The sequence below is a fragment of the Zingiber officinale genome, chromosome 6A (genome assembly GCF_018446385.1).
Source record: "Zingiber officinale cultivar Zhangliang chromosome 6A, Zo_v1.1, whole genome shotgun sequence".
Classification (NCBI taxonomy): Eukaryota; Viridiplantae; Streptophyta; class Magnoliopsida; order Zingiberales; family Zingiberaceae; genus Zingiber; species Zingiber officinale.
This window is the reverse complement of record NC_055997.1, coordinates 66,193,582-66,211,180: the sequence shown is the minus strand read 5'-3', so window position 1 is coordinate 66,211,180 and position 17,599 is coordinate 66,193,582. Positions and strand designations below refer to the sequence as shown.

General features: G+C 35.8%; 1 pseudogene; it reads right to left on the bottom strand.

The window, feature by feature from the left end:
- Positions 1-7,956: 7,956 nt before the first annotated feature.
- Positions 7,957-17,060, bottom strand: LOC121994874 (annotated as a pseudogene).
- Positions 17,061-17,599: the final 539 nt, after the last annotated feature.

Here is a 17,599-nt window from a genome sequence, read left to right as displayed (position 1 = left end):
TCCAAGTGTCTGAGGAAATAATATGCTAATTAATAATGAAAATACCTAAAGAGGATGGGGCATCAAATACCTTATTCTTCTTCATGGACTCAAGATATATCTTGCAGTTTCTTCGCCAGTGTCCCATCTTGCCACAATGATGGCATGTGCCCTTTTGTGTTAGTTATATTGTCTTGGCCTTTTTGCTCTTCCCCTTAGCCTAATGTATTTGTAATGCCCGAAAATTCTCAAACTTGCATTAGAATTATTCTATGATTTTTCTGGAATTTTTAGATATTTTTCCGGAATTTTCCGAGTAGCGGAAGTAACAAAAATAATTAAAAGAATAAAAAGGCTTAAGCGGGAATCAAACCCGGAACCTCTCGGGTCCGCTAAACCTTTAGTTAACCTTAGTAACTAGTGAACCCAGCAGGGCCGTGCTGAAAGAGAAGGGAAACATTTATATTTATATTTAAGTTGGGCCTAGTTATCCACTTAATATAAATTAAGAACTTAAGTTGGTTTGGTTTATTTTGTTTGTGTTGGTTCGGCAACTTTCCCTTCACCCTAACCTCACCGACGCCACCTCTCCCTCTCCTCCTTCTCTCGGCGCCACAACAAGGGAAGACCTAGGGTTCTTTCCCTAGGGCCCCAAGGACACTTTCCGGCGACGATTTCAGCACAAGGACGTTCCCCTCCGCGAGTAGAGCACGTGGACGCGAGTGAATCGTCGAGAAGTCGTCTCCACCGGAATTTCTAGCGATTAGATTTGTAAGAAATCTAGCACACAAGGTAAGAAACCCCTCACCTGCAGTATAAGTAGCTTCCGTTTGGTCATATGTTGTTAGATTAGTTATATTGCAGATTTTCATCGACGCATAGGGTGAATTTGACCCTCCTCGCAGATTTAGGGATTTAGTGAGCACTTCTGGATGGGCCGGACACGTATTCCCTCTTCAGTTGAGGTTTTAGACGTTGTCGGGTGCCTAGAAGTGGTCTCCCTAATAGAGAGGAGAGTTCGGGCACTCTAGGTGTTCGATAAAATAGCTAGTTAGTGAGAATGCACCTTAAGCATTTTTAACAGCTCAATTGGATGCATTAGAAGCATCTATTCAGCATTTTCAGTTTACTACAGCTTAAGTGGATTAGATATCCAATGGGTGGGCTCCCACAGTCGCCTCTAGGTTTAGATAACCTAGCTCTAGGTTCAGATAACCTAGAAACAACAAAATAAGCAAATAGTAGCCGTATTCAGTATTTTATTTTCAGTTGGCACTGTACTGGATTAGATATCCATTGGGTTGGACTCCCACAGTCGTCCCTAGGTTCAGATAACCTAGTAAACCCTACTAAATTCAGGACTTGCAAACCCGGGTTTAGTTATGGATGCACGCACAGCAAGTACAGTTGCCGGGCCCAACAGCACATGATTAGTATTTTAATCTACTATTTATTAGTTTTCAAAACTCATAAAATCAGTTATGTTAGTTGAGTTTGATTTCAGCTTCAGGTTAGCTTCAGTTAGCTCAGTTTATGTTCAGCTTAGTTCTTTATTATTGTTCTATGTGATCAGCTTGCTATGCCATGTTTTAGTTAACATGTTCAGTTATTTCAGTTTATGCTTGCAACCATAGTATGCCATACCAGTACATGTTTTCAAATGGCATTCTTTAAAAGCATGTTTGCATCGTTGCATGTTTTAGTGAGGTAGATGATTTCTTACTAAGCTTTAAGCTTACAGATTTTATTTTCCTTATACTGCAGATAAAGGTAAAGGAAAGATGGACTAGCAGAGGAAGCTGGAGGGCAATGCAAAGATGGTGTGTGTGGCAGGAACTGGAATAAAAGACCTTGGAGAGTTTAGCAAATTAGAAACTAGTTCTTCCTTAAGACATTTTCTTATACCTTCCTTTTTATGCATTTCTAGTAGTTAAAGGTTATGAGTTGATGAACCATGCTCCATGTCATGTTGGAATGTTAGCTATATGTTATTGGAATGTTTATTATGCATTAGTTAGTCGTTATGTGAGATCTTTGGCACGCATCAGTGCTGATATCAGGGGTCTGATACGAAATCAGAAACCCCTGATCGGTCGGCAGACCGATCAGGGAGTCTCTGATCTGTCGGTAGATCGATCAGGGACCTGGGTTCTGCGAACAGAAGCTCCAATCGATCCGTGGATCGATCGGGAGACATGGGATTGGCCGGGTAGCCATTAGTCCAGCTCCGGGACCATGAGGGATAGCAGCTGGATCGGTCGGCAGACCGATCCAGCAGCGTACAGAATTGCAGTGTAGTTTATGGATCGGTCGGTTGAACGATCCGGAGTTTCCTACCGTGCCAGTATCAGTAGATCGGTCTGTGGGTCAATCCGAAGGTTATTATTAGTAGTAAACACCTCCCCTAGCATGTGTACAACCCCTAAGTACACCCAGAACACTAAGTTAAAACTTTACAGCATTTAGTTCAGTAAAATTTCAAATTAGATCAGTTCTTTTTCCGTAATAGTAATTTAGCACAGCATAACTGTAGCGATCGGTCTCGCAGCCTAGTCAGTAGGAGGCGGGTCGTTACAGTATTAACTTCATCTTAGAACCTTTCTTAGAGGAGTCTACTAACATCATGGTTTTTTATTCACCTTTAACAGAAAACTCCACAGTCTTGAGTATATTAATCATCTCAAGGATGGTCAATTCCAAATTGTTCATCTGATAGTTCATCACAAATTATGAATGACTTTTTGGCAAACTATGTAGAATTAAGTCAATACTTAACTCATGATCCATCATGAAACTGAATGATGCTAAATACTCTATGTAGTTGTTCATCTTTAGTACAAATTGTACTATACGTACCCTCTTGCATCTTTGAGCAAAAGAGAAGCTTGGAGACCTCAAACTTTTTAGATCTAGCTTGCTCATCAAACAACTCACGAAGATGATAAACAATATCATAAGCATCCAAATGCTCATGCTGTTTCTGTAGTTCAGGAATCATAGCAGCTAGCATGATGCAACTTGTAAGTACAAAATCATCTTTATGTTTCTGATGGGCCAACAATTGGTCCACAATTGCATCGACATCAAGACTTGTGGGAAGAGGCTCATCAAGGATATAAGCTAGCTTCTTAGCTTTGAGAACAATTCTCAAATTTTGAAATCAGTCCAAGAAGTTCGGCCTAGTTAGTTTGCTCAAGTTTAAAATCGAACACAGAGTAACAGAAGTCATAATTAAATGATTAACTTAAAAATATAAAAATGAGAATGTATGAGAGATATGATTTTATTTATGTAAACAATTTACATGTAATAAAACCCACTTATTTATCAAATTCAAATACCCTTATCTTGAATTCGGGAGATGGTATGTTTTTTCTAAATGAGTTGATATCCACCATAGATAAGAACAACCTTGACTTTGTTCAACAAGTCATTCTTAGTTACAGTGGTAGGTAACAAGTTTACCGATTGCATATCACTTATATGCAACTATCACATTATGCTAGCAACTAATTGATTTTTGCATAAATATTGGGTTATTAACATATTAACAAGTATACATCAAATGCATATCACCCAACTTCACTTCTATCTACATTAATCATGGCTTTGGCACAACAAATCAATGCTTTAAATTTAAAACCAACCTGTTAATCATGAGATTGAATCTCGATGGTTTGAACATATTTAATTTCAAGTTGAGCTTGACTTTGGCCAACAACTCAAACAAGAACTTAAACTCTGGTTCTTACCTTATTAACGGAAGGTGTATGTTTTAATATTGTGTAAAGGATTTGATCTCATCTACATCATGTAAATATTCTATCTACATGACATTATACACATGACATAAATGATGATATGACACATTGCACGTATGGCATAGATGATAACATGACACATCGCACATATGACATAGCACATATGGCATAGCATGACACATCATATATACGACAAGATCTAATCACATCGTACACATGGCAAAATCTAATCATGTCATAATTAATGCATTTACATGACTTATAATATGACATGAACATGACATAAATTTAAATATGTTATAATTCTATTTTAGAAATAAAAATATATTATAAATATGATTTTAGTAAATAAAGATTTATCTAATTAAATTAGGAAACTAATTTCTAAATTTAATTAACATATCTCATCTCAAATCTTTCTATCAATCAAGAATCTTTAATTATTTTAGAAACAAATTTCCAAATAAATTTTCAAACAATTTATGAAATAAATAATTAATATTTCTTAATTTATTACAGAATAATTTAAATTTGGATTTTTTATAATTTTTAAAATCTTTACAAATTTAGTATTTCCTAATAATTTAGGAAACTTTCTAAAAATAAAATATTTTAATAAATCCTAAAATTCTATAATTTAATTCAGAATATCTCAAATCTTGATTTTTAAAGAATTTTAAAATCTTTCTAAATTTGGTATTATTTAACAAATTAGAAAAAATTTTAAAAATAAAATATTTCTTAAAATTCTAGAAAATTCAAAAAATAATAATTTCTATATTAACAGAATATTTCTAAACTTAATTTTCTAAAATTATTTTAAAACTTTCCAAAAGTGAAATTTCCTAAAAATATAGGAAACTTCCAAAAATGTAAAATTTTTAATAATTCCAGTAACAATCTCAAAAAGTAATCACAACACTAATTACAAATCGTAAAATAATTTTATAATCATGTCGAAGCATGATCGGGCTTTGATACCACTATTGGGATTGCCCGATACGGTGTGTGTTAAGAACACATTTCGTAAACATGCATAACGGAAAACTTAACGATAAATAAACTAATTTATTACATCACACACAGCACACACATGTAAGATACAATCAGGCGGACAAGATCATAAAACAAAAACCAAATCAAATAGCAATTATTCTAGGTATACTTTACAGATGACCTGTAATGAGAAGGGCATCAACATTTTGCGACGTTATCAAACCTCGACTTTATTGGTATCCACATCGAGCTCTTCAAGACAACTCCAAGAAAATAAGCTTTACCTTTGGAAGGTACTAGCCATAAGCGAAGGAGAAGGATCAAGAAGAGAAAGAAGAAGCAAAAGAAAGATCTTCTTCCTTTGGGTGGCTCACGATAACAAGAGGAGAACCTCTTATTGTGGTCAGCGGCAAGAGAGAGGGAGGGGGAGAGGGAGAGGGAGAGAGAGGTATTAGGTTTATATTTTCAAAACATAATCAAGCTAATAATGAATTGTATATTAATTCTCTCTTAATCATATCAATATATAGTCCTCTTTCATGAGTTGGATTAGAGAGTCCAAATCTAACCTATTATGCATTAACCAAAAATTAGCTCATTAACCCCTTGGTTTAGTTCACAACTAAATTAAATTGTTTCATGGCTAAACCAAATTAGTTCATGACTAAACCAAATAGGGTTCAACTCTTTCATAAGAGATGTGGCCCATCCATGCTTCTGTTTCGATAAATATTTTCATATTTATCTTATTTATGGTCCAACCAAACATTTATCTTTTGATCTGAGAATCTTATTATCTAACTTGTTTTACATCTTTTAGAGACTCGTAGTGTATGTAACCTAATAGGTTCCTAGTTTATCTTGACCGTCTATAAATAACTACTTAATTATAGAACTATCATACATGGCACATAGTAGTAGTACATCATAATCTCCAATTAACCGAAAAATCACAGTGTAGGGAACTAGAGCGCTAAACACGCAAAAACACAGTGGAAAACATCTAGTTCCTCTCAGAAGATCCATGCGAAAGGAAACCATATACTAATTTTCTACATGAAGTAGGGAGTTATACCTTTGGTGTGTGCACACGATCTCCTGACAACTAAGATCTCAGCACAATCACGCATCCATGTCTCTAATGGTATCCACACGAATAAGCCTTCATTTGTCTCATAAACTCACAAAGTGGAGAAGGCAACCACTTAAGATTGTGCTAGCAACCAAGATAGGAGGTTTCAGCCAAGAGAAGGAAGAAGGTGGAAGAAGAAGACTAAAAGTTTTTCATCTAACGAAAAATTTATCCACAAATCATATTTATATCCATCTCATGAATACCAAAGGGTTTTGCCCTTTGGTCTTCCAATCTAATGGTTCAAAATTGACCGTTCATCTTCCTAGTTGAATTCAAGTTCACCCAATGAGTCTAACTCATTGAACCATCACTCAATGAGTATAACTCATTGAACCGTATCAATCCAAATTGGCTCCATGAACATCAATCCAAATTGGCTCCATGAATTTAATTTGAATTAGATACAATCCAATAATTGGATCCAATTGAATCGAACTCAACGAGTATAATTCGGATTAGATTTAATCCAATGATCCATCATATGAACTCATCTCTAAATCAACTTGTTCTTTGTGTGTGACCCAATAGATTCTCGTAACGTTGACAATGTATCCAAATCAACATTTAGATACATCACTACAACAAAAATATTAAAAGACAATAGATTTTATCCGTTGTCGTAAGACCTTAAAACCGTTGTAATTAACTGTGTTGTTAAAAGTGGGGGCTACGACAATGATTTTAAACTACTGTCTTTGAATGAAATGACAATAGTTTTGCAACGGTTTAAAATTGTTGTTGTTTAGAGCACATTTAATAACGCTGCCATTTGCAATGGTTTCTGGGGGTACGATAATGGTTTTTAACCGTTGTCTTTGAGGGCGATAGATAATAACAATGGTTTTAAACCGTTGTCTTTTAAACTATTGTCTTTTAATATCAATATATTAGATTTCAATATAAATATATAATAAAGGCTCATAATCACAAAAGAAAGAATATTCCCCATATCAATGTCATTCAAAATGTTACTTATACAAGAATTACAATCACAAAATAAGAAACATGTCTCATGTTCAAATAAAATTTATCCCAATACAAATAAACTTCATTTACAACTAATGAACAATATCCAAAAGACTAGAAACTTGTGATGGTGGTTCATTCCATGTAGGATTGCACTTAATTATTATCAACCCAAGTCCCATCACAATATTCAACTTGTAGGATTTCATTGGACTCCTCTTTCTCACTTGCTGATTCTTTCATGCCAACCTTTTCCAATATTGTTAATCATCAGTTCCATAATGAATCCAGTCTTCCCCACACCAGCTATATCAAAAAGTCCAATCTTTCCATCCTTTTATAAGGCACCAGGAGATCAACAACCTATTGATATCAAAAGAAATATACTATTATATATATGAAAAAACTTATTCTAAAAGAATAATAAACACACATGTTTTTACAACAGTTACCATATGTGTGTTATTCTTTCAGAGTCGTGAATGGTTTCACAATTTAAAAAGTATACATAAATTTGAGATTTTATTTCTGAATATGCAAAGATCTGATAATTTAGGTTTTACCTTTATGTTCTACATCAGTCGTTGACCTTGTGTATGGCAACACCGAAACAACTTCTAAGTAAATTGCAAGTGCAAACAATACACAAGGCACAATCTACAATTATAGAAATAAAAAAAAAGTCATCAAATCTTGTAAAAATAATCATATAAATAAAAGAAATGTGTATTAGATCTTGTAAAAACATGCAAGCTATTTATGATCAAAAGAGACAAGTTTCAAAATCTTGGACAATTCACTTCAGCAAGTTAAAATTGGAACCAGTCGCCAATCTTGTCTGATAGGATTGGATGGACTCTAGTTAACTTAGAATTTTCACAAGTTTATCTTGGAAAGAATAGTCAGACCTCCAAGTGAAACCACAATCCATATTTTTCAATACAGGGGTCCTAACAATTTATAAGGTATGACACAAATCATGAAAGAACTTAAGAGCACTGCCCAACTTACCGACAGAAGTTAGCAAAATTCGAATAGATATACATGTGTGAAATCTAGCTTGAGGAAGAGAAGAAGACTTACAAATGATGCATATACTGGCTTGATCAAAGAGGGCTTTTATCCTTTGATTCGTGCAACTGACTCGGCCATTTGCAACCTTGACACCCTATTTGCTCCACCCACGTTCAGCAGCAATTGCATTTGCTTGCCATATGAAATGAGAGGCAAGAACAGATGGCTCCCTTGTTAGAAGTTGAGATTTCATAAATACTTTCAAACACACTGAATGACATGCAAATCCATTTTGCATCCTTGTCACCAACCGAATTTTCTCTCATCAAGCAGAATTTTTTTCTGAAAAAAGGTTAGCAAAGCATCAAATAGCAAGATGAAGGAACAGACAAACGGATATCCACTTTTTAGTTGCAGCCATTATGACATCCACCATATCCTTTACATACACAGGGCAACGGAACTCGTCATGAAAAAAATTCAACCTCATGACCTTGTTTATTAAGAACAATGCCAATCCACTGCATGAATAGAAGGCAAGAGTATGTCAGAATGAAATGAAATATGTAGTTACCAGGAAATGATAACAAGGTGTTATAAAACACTTGTACACAATGACGTTAATGGCATCAACCACTCAGAAAAATTTATAATCAAGAAAAATCAGGAAATGCTATAGGTTTGCGAGGCTAAACACTGAAAACATAGTGGCAAGTTAGATTTGGACTCAAGTTTCTCTCGAGTATCTAGAATTAATAACATAAGACCTTAAATACATCCTCCTGATTACATTGCATCTAGCTGATGTAAATGGTTGGAGGCATATCCATGAAATGTTCACCTGGATTGGAAGTGACTTTTCAACCGGTGAAATTGTCCGTGGCCCATATATTATGCTGCTTCTCAAGATGGCATAAGTTGAGCAGTGAGCAATGATATGCTGCTCTGTAGCTAGTTTTGTTTTTCCATACATATTTACAGGTACAGCTTCATCCTCTTCTTTGTAAAATGATTTTACCCCTTTATATACTATAAGTTCACATTGATTCTTAATTGAATGAATTATGAGTAAAAGCCAATCGAAAGCTATTAAGCGCAAAAGCATGAAAACAAGATTGTCACCATCACAAATGTTAATAACACAATCCACTGAATTTTAAAGTTCATGTTAGTCACTTTCCTTAACATAAATCTCAATAGATTGATAGCTAGGAAGCATCTTTTTGTCAGTCAGAGGTCCTACAAATTAAGGCTGATTAGATTATGAAAAAAAATAAGATCAAGAAAATAATAGTCTCGCACCAGATATATTTTTGTGTACACTAATATCTAAATCACCCATCCCTTGCAACTCCATTTAACACAGCCTCTAAGACATAGGTCTGGAGGCTTAACTAGCAAATCCTAGGGCATATGTTATCTCCCAGCTGCATTCATAATGCATCAGCTAACATACATGTACAAAAGCTTTCACTTAATCAGGAATGTGAATACAACTCCTTGCAAGTCATCAATCTTAAATCAAGTCTGTTGATCCAAGGAGAAATGAAACAAAGTAAAAAGATTCTTATTGGAGTAAAAGCAAAGAAGTGATTTCTGATAGTAAAATCTACAAATTTCCAGCTCAGTACATTGAGAAAACTCATCAGATCCTAATTTCACACATGTTTGGGAGACATGGATATATGAGTGAGACATCTATTGCACAAATAACACAGGGAAAATATAGAAAGCAAGTAACCTTGATCATTTGACAGATGAACTAGAAGAGAATTGCTATTGTTGAAGTTTGATAGCCAATTTACAAGAGAAGATGGCACGTTTATGGACACAGCAGTTGCAGGGTCCATTTCACAAGCACGAGGAACAAAGAGCGCAGCACAGTTAACAACCACATCTGGCTGAAACAATACAGAATTGTTTAAACAAATAAATCTTAATCTACCGGGGACGGGAGCGGGATGGAGGCGCGGTTGAAGGGGAAATGAAAGGAGTGGAGGTAGGAGCGGGAGGCGAGGGCTTCGAGGCTAGTGATGGGATAGGAGATCGGGGGAGAGGGCTACGACGGGTCGAAGGGAGGATCCCATGGCTTAGGGTTGCGCTTCGGAAGGCTGTCGTGATGGCAGAGGAGGAAGTTGACTAGGGTTTTGAGGCACTTGTAGATCTCGCGCAAGTGATCCATTTGGTGTCATGACATGAAGAGATCGTCCGAGGAGAGGGAAAGAAAAATGACTTAGGGTTCGGGAACGCAAAGGGGAAAACACGGCGCCGAAAAGATTTTTGGAGAGAAGGAAAGCAAAACTACGAGGGGAAAATGACGAAATGAATAAAGTCAAAGATAATGGTATTATCAAAATTATTGTCGTAGGCCTTAAAAAAACGCTTAAAGACAACGGTTTTAGAAAACCATTGTAAAAAGTATTGTTGATTTAAAACGAAGTCGCTCAATGACAACAGTTTTCACAAAACTATTGTCTTTTATATTTAATGGGAGTTCAAAGACAACGGTTTTGTCAAAAATCGTTGTCTTTGGCTAAATTCAAAATAGTTTCTCTTAAAACCATTGTTTTTATGGTGTTGTCTTTTAACATTTTTGTTGTAGTGCAGAAGCAATAAGTGACATCTATCAAGACATTATTGCTACCCAAGTGACGAGAATGTCGAGATCTGACTTAACCTTTCCGGTGGCTATTATCCTATATGACTTGGTCCTTCTATCTTTGATATCTAGATTGATCAATGACGCATAGACCGTGTCATCGTCTTATCAATTTTTGTGTTTCTTGATCTCTAGGTAGACACACTAAAACAAATAAGCTCAATATCACATATTGACTCATTTGAGCATGACCATGCATTCTTATGTCCTACTAATCAAGGGACCCACAGATATCGCTTCCGTCATATGGAAGTGATATATCCCATCTACATCACTCACATCCCTCCACATAACTCATTGCAGACCCAGTGATCGACTTTATAGTCCACCCTGTTACAGGTGACGTTTGTCGATACCAAAGTATATAACGCATTATGTAGGGAACCGTAGTGATTTCAGGTCTAAGGACTATTCATACTAATAGTCACATGAGAATGTTTATGACACTCATATAATAATCCATGAAACATTCTCATGGCGGGTCATTCAGTATATATTCTCTAATATATACCCATGCGTTAACTTGATATTCATATCCATGACTTATGAGATTAAGTCATCTGTTGACCTACATGCTAGTCTCAACGCATTAATATTGTCCTTGCATATTAATGCTTGACTAGGAATAGTTAAGAGTAGTGTTCTATGCATATCTACAATATCTCACTATCAATTCAACCAATTGATATGGTGTAGATTAGAACTTCCTACTCTAGGATATTATTATACTTATTCATTCGGCACTAAATTGAAGTAAATATAATAACCAACTTTACCTTTATTAATAATAAAATATGATACAAAAGAAGCCCTTTACAATCATCTCATAATTGATATTAGGGCTAATACTAACACACAGTTGATCTCAGAACTAATTCTGAACCTTTTAGTAGCTACAGTGAGTCATGCCTCGTTCATTTCACTCGTCTTATACTCACTTAGTTTAGGACATGGTCTATGTGTTTGCCACCACTAGGTTGACTACGTTACACCTAGCCCAAGTAATACTTCCTTATTATGCGGATTGAAATTACTCATACATGTATACAAAAGTCTCATACTATTAACATATGATGCTTTGGACAAAAACATTGAGTAATAATCCTAACGAGTGGTCATAGGGTATACGTCTCCTCGCAAGGAGTGGTGAATCCTCTGTGGACTATCCAAATATCTTTAGGTACTTTGACTTATACCCAATCATCTCGGGTCTACACCTCGAAGAGATACTTGCTTAAGATGTCAAAGTATAAGTTTCCATGACCAAGATGACTTGTATACCTTAAGTCAAAGGAAACTTGCACTCGAGCTATAGTAAGAACTTCATAGACATATGTAGAGAACCATATGAAGTCTTACAGTAAGTCACTCCAATGAACTAGTTACCATAACTAGCATCCACGTTTAACTCTTGACATCCCAATGTCTACAGCTAGTGAGAAATAGCTATTTCACCGAACCAAGCAGTATAATTCGTGCTAGTTTTATAGAATTGATGATTTCTGAATGCACCAATTCGATGACTAGGGAAATTCTAATGTGTTCATAATTACACATGCAGAGATAATCAAAAGTTATGATCCAATCATAAATTCTTATATACTATGAATTGTATTACGAACATTCAGTAAATGAGTTTAAAAATATTCAGACATATAATATGCACTCAAATAGTGAATATCTATTTATCAAATAATATGTCTTAGGACATACCTAAAAAACAACCCGGACCTCAAGACGCATGGAACCCCTTTTTTCCGGCCATTATAATTTCCTACATTAATGTGTTTGCAACAATAATAACCTGCAAAACAGAGTTAGCACAGTAAAATAGAATGATTATTAATTAGATCATGTCTTCCCAAGAGCATGATCTATTCATGGTCTCAACTTAGACTTCCAAAATGGATCTAAGATGAACTAGCGCCTATAGCCCCACTGGGGCTCGTCCTCAGTGGACCACTCTCTTCTAGTTCTTACCTCACTTACAAATTTCAGTCTTTACTTGACTTCTTTAACCACCAAGTCTTCTTGCTTGATGCCCCATCTGGACTTCATCTAGTTGTCATGTTCCGCAGACCCAACTGGACTTCTTGCCAGACATCAACCTATCCAGTCTTCCTACCAATTCCCAATTGGACTTCAGCTTAGTGTCAGGTCCCCTCAAGTCTTCCAATTCTACACACTTAATAAAAAGGTTAGATTGCACAACATCTAACTTTAACCTTTTGTCATACATCAAAACATGATCATTAGTGCAAAATGTATTAATAATCTCTCTTTTTTTGATTTAATGACAAGCTGGGTTAAAGTTAGAAAAAAAATACAAATAAACATTAAATCATGAAAAGTATGATTTCTTTGGTTAACTTTTCTAGAGTGAGTAAAGTGAGTTTTCTAAGTTTTCTAACTTAACACACTATCCTCCCCTTTAGTATACATCAAAAATAATGCAAAACATTAACAACAAGTATGCAATCAAATAGCATAATAGTAACAAGATTTTCAAACTTTCAATGGTGAAACATAGATTAAGTTAAACAGATACTTGTCTTGTAAAAAAAATTTAAAACATAGTTTTTAACTAACTTTTCAAGTAAATTTTCCAATTAAAAATTTTTAAGTAAATTTTGTAAAAATTTTCAAATAAATTTTCCAAGTAAAAAATTTTCAAGTAAATATTTGAAACAAACTAATTTTTAAAGACATTTTTCAAGTAAATTTTCCAAGTAAAAATTTCAGCCAATTTTTGAAACAAAATTTTCAAATTACTTTTCAAACACTTTTTTTTTAACAAATTGTTCAATTAAGTTTTTCACACAGATTTTTTAAACAAATTTCGAAGTGAGAAAATTTCGGTTGTTTCAAACAAATTTTTCAAATAGAATTTTGAAACAACATTTTCAATTTGAATTTTCTAACACAATTTTCAACCCAATTTTTGAAATAAATTATTGAAATAAGTTTTCAAACAAAATTAATTAAGGATCATCCAAGTACGAAAATACAAAACTCCCCTTAATGCATTCACTGTTTTAAAACGATTTAAAATAATAATCATCTAATAATCGTCCTGGTAGATCTCTTTAAGCTTCAGTTACTATATTAAAAGATAGTAATTTTCATTTGATTAATTAAGTTCAGTAACAATATCGAGATAATTCTTTAGTAAGAAGGATTATTCAACTTGATCAATGTATAGTGGTATTTTTCACCTACTCTTATATAGATGCACTGATATAAGAATCTGAAGTTCAGGTGTCACATCCCGAGAGTAAAGTTGTCCGATGAAAAACAGACAATACCTTCCCTTTAGCAGTGAGAAATGAATCATGAATATAAAGTCACAAGTAATAATCAACAACCCACACAGTTTGAACATACACAATCACGCAGTTATAGACATAACACATATGGCTGGAACAAAAGAAACATAACCACGCAGTTGAATAATAAACAGCTCATACGACTGTACTAAAAACACAGTGGAAGGTAAAAAATAATACTCAGCCTACACGGGTCAAATACAAACCACACAAGATAATACATTGATTACATGCTAGGATGACTTACACCACAATACAAAATCCAAAACGAATAAATGTGGCCACAAAGCTCAAAATCATAAATAAGACAACATAACATAATACCAAGACCAAATACAAAGTACCAAGAGCGCAATACAAAATAGCATGGAAAACTGATCTCAGATGTGGCATGGGACTGGTAGCCAGAATCCTCCAAGCAACTCCATGAATTCTTTACTTGCTCCCTGGCGAAAGAAAACCAGTACAAGGGGTGGTGAGTGCGTATCACTCAGCGGATAATAAGAACATGGTAGTGCATGGACAAAAGTGTAAGACGATCAAAGATATACAGTCTTAGTAAAGAAATAAGAGCATGATCATATATGACATGATAGACATACATACCAGTATCGGTCTAACACATATAATATAACAATCAGTAAATCACTATAGATCATCTCATAACACTTGGCCAATATATATATGATAGTATACACTTGGCCAATATATATATGATAGTATAACCATGTGTGATAAAACAATAATAGATCATCAAATGTGATAGCAACGCTCTGGCATAAGAATACCATATATGTGGGAGCAACGTTCCACCACAAACAATCTGCAATATGTAGGAGCAATGCACCACCATTAACAATATGCAATATATGGGAGCAACGTTCCACCATAAACAATCTGCAATATATGGGAGCAATGCTCCACCACAAATAAACCACAAGTGACCAAGACATCTAGCTATCTAACTAGGGAATGCACAAGATCACTCTACCATAGATTACTATAGCCAGTCCAAAATGTTAGGGTCCCTGTTTGCCCGAGATCACTCTACCACAGATCACTTTGGGCAGACAGGAAATAGCTATCTAGCTATGGGTTGCGCGAGATCACTCTACCACAGATCACTGTTGGCAACCCAGGGTATAATGACCCAAGGATAAACTACAAGCATACTATCATATGTGTGGGAAAACGCTCCACCACAAGAAATACATGTGACCAAGACATCTAGCTATCTAGCTATCTAGCTACGGACTGCATGAGATCTCTCTACTATATATCACTGTGGGCAGTCCGAAATATCAGGGTCCCTATTTACGCGAAATCACTTTACCACAAAACACTATGAGCAAACAGGAGGTAGCTATCTAGGTATAGGTTATGCAAGATCACTCTACCATAGATCACTATGGGCAACCCAACTACTAGGGAACAATGGTCATCAAACTAGCTCATATCGTATGGGAGCAATGACCATCAAACTAGTTCATATCGTATGGGAGCAATGACCATCAAACTAGCTCATACCGCAAGGGAGCAATGGTCATCAAGCTAGCTCATACCATAAGGGAGCAATGGTTGTCAAACTAGCTCATACCACATGGGAGCAATGGTTGTCAAACTAGCTCATATCACATGGGAGCAATGGTTGTCAAGCTAGCTCATACCGCAAGAGAGCAATGGTCATCAAACTAGGTCATAGCACAAAGGAGCAATGGTCGTCAACATGCATATAATACAATGATAAATATGATGTAAATAATCTTGATACCGATACAATGATCATCAATGCAACAACTCCCTCAACATAAGTATAATATAATCAACATGATCCTCTAATAGTATACACCAAACACGTGTGCACACACAACATAGGTATAATCAACAAGATACCTCCAATAATACACACCAGACATGTATAAATACTCAACATAGGCATAATCATCTAGATACCTCTAATAGTACCCACCAGACACATGTACAGATACTATAATACAGGTTTAATCAACAAGATACTTCCCATAATGCACACCAGCCACCCATACACACACTCAAACACGTATACACTCACAACATAGGTATAATCATCAAGATACTTCCAATAGAACTCACCCGACATGTATGCACACCCAACACACATAGATCCAGAAACATGATCCCTCAATCACATATACCTATATACATGAAAAGATCCAACATGCGCTAACCAATAACCTCTACAATACATGACAACACCTATACATATGTATACACTAATATATGCATAATCAGCATGATGACTCCTATAACACACACTAAACTCGTGTGTATGCTACTGCATACAAATAATCTAAATGCAAATTCCTATCGTGCACACCATACATGTGTGTACCCTACAGAATAGAAATATCAAACAATGAGACTGTATAGATAATAAAAAGAGCATCTCAAAGATCAAGCATATAAGTATCAAGCACAGGAAAAAAATATGGGTGGAGTCAAGATAAAGTAATCTAATCCATCAGATAATCCATGCACTAAGTTTAAAAAACAATAGGGCCAAGGAAGAATTACCCGCCTTTATTATAAGTCACATTGAATATCTTCAAGTCCAATAGTTCGCTTCAAAATGAATCAAAACTCTGAAACATAGAATACAAATCAATCCAATCTACTATAATTCAAATAACCAAACTCGAACCCAATTAGGGTTAAAAACCCTAATTGAATTAACCTAATCATTTCACATACTCACCAAATCTTGGTGGCAAATGGTGGTTCACGATCGGAGGGGTTCACGGGCAGAAAACGTGGATCGTCGACAAACAGTACTGGTTGGAACCAAGCAACTGACCCAATCCTCCACTTCCATTTGGAAAACAATCCCAAATACAACTAATTAGGAATCCTAATAGTAATTTACCTAAATCCACATCACTGTTGAAGTTAATAAGCATCTTTACCTAACTTTCCTCTTCTTCGATGATGGCAGTAAGCAATAGAGGCTGATGGTGGCGCTAGGTTAAGAGACGCCAGCATACAGTGAGATGGTACCAGATCGGAAGGAGGTGACTCGAAGGTAGCTCTAGGGCACGATCGGAAGCTTGGTTGTCGGTAGCCCCTTTGGTGTCTGCGACCAAAGATGGGAGGTCGGAAGGGAGGCTGGCTGGCAAAGCAAGTCTTGGGCGACCGTCAATGATGATGAGGAGGAGAGGAGCAACGACCGTCGATGGGTGCCGACGCATCGCAAGGAGCTCACGAGTAGCAACCGACGTTTAGGAGTAGTGAAGGAGAGAAATGAGATGATTGGGGGGGGGGGGGGGTCGGAGAAGAGGCGGTCGCGTCGATGCCCGGCGATTGGCGAAGGGTGGTGAAGCCTCAAGTGGTGGCGGCAACATTGCGCAGAGGCAAGAGGGAGAAGGAAGAGGGCGATCGGCGATTGGGATTGAGAGGAGATCGAGAGAGAAGGGGAAATCGGCACGATCAAGGAAGCACGGTAACTTTATATAATTAGGGTTTAATTGATTAAACCCTAAGTTAATTCTTTAATCAACTCCCACTTAAGGCATCCTCTAAGCCTAATTGTTTTATCTGGTTAAACGTGTCATACGGACTCCATTTAATTCGGAAAAAATTTCTAAAAATCCTTGAAAATTCCAATAATGTTATTTCTCCAATAACACTTATTATTTAATTTTCTGTATCTTACATTCTCCCCCACTAATAAAAATTTGGTCCCTAAATTTACTATCCAAACTCAAGAATCCTCAGCAGCCAATATCAT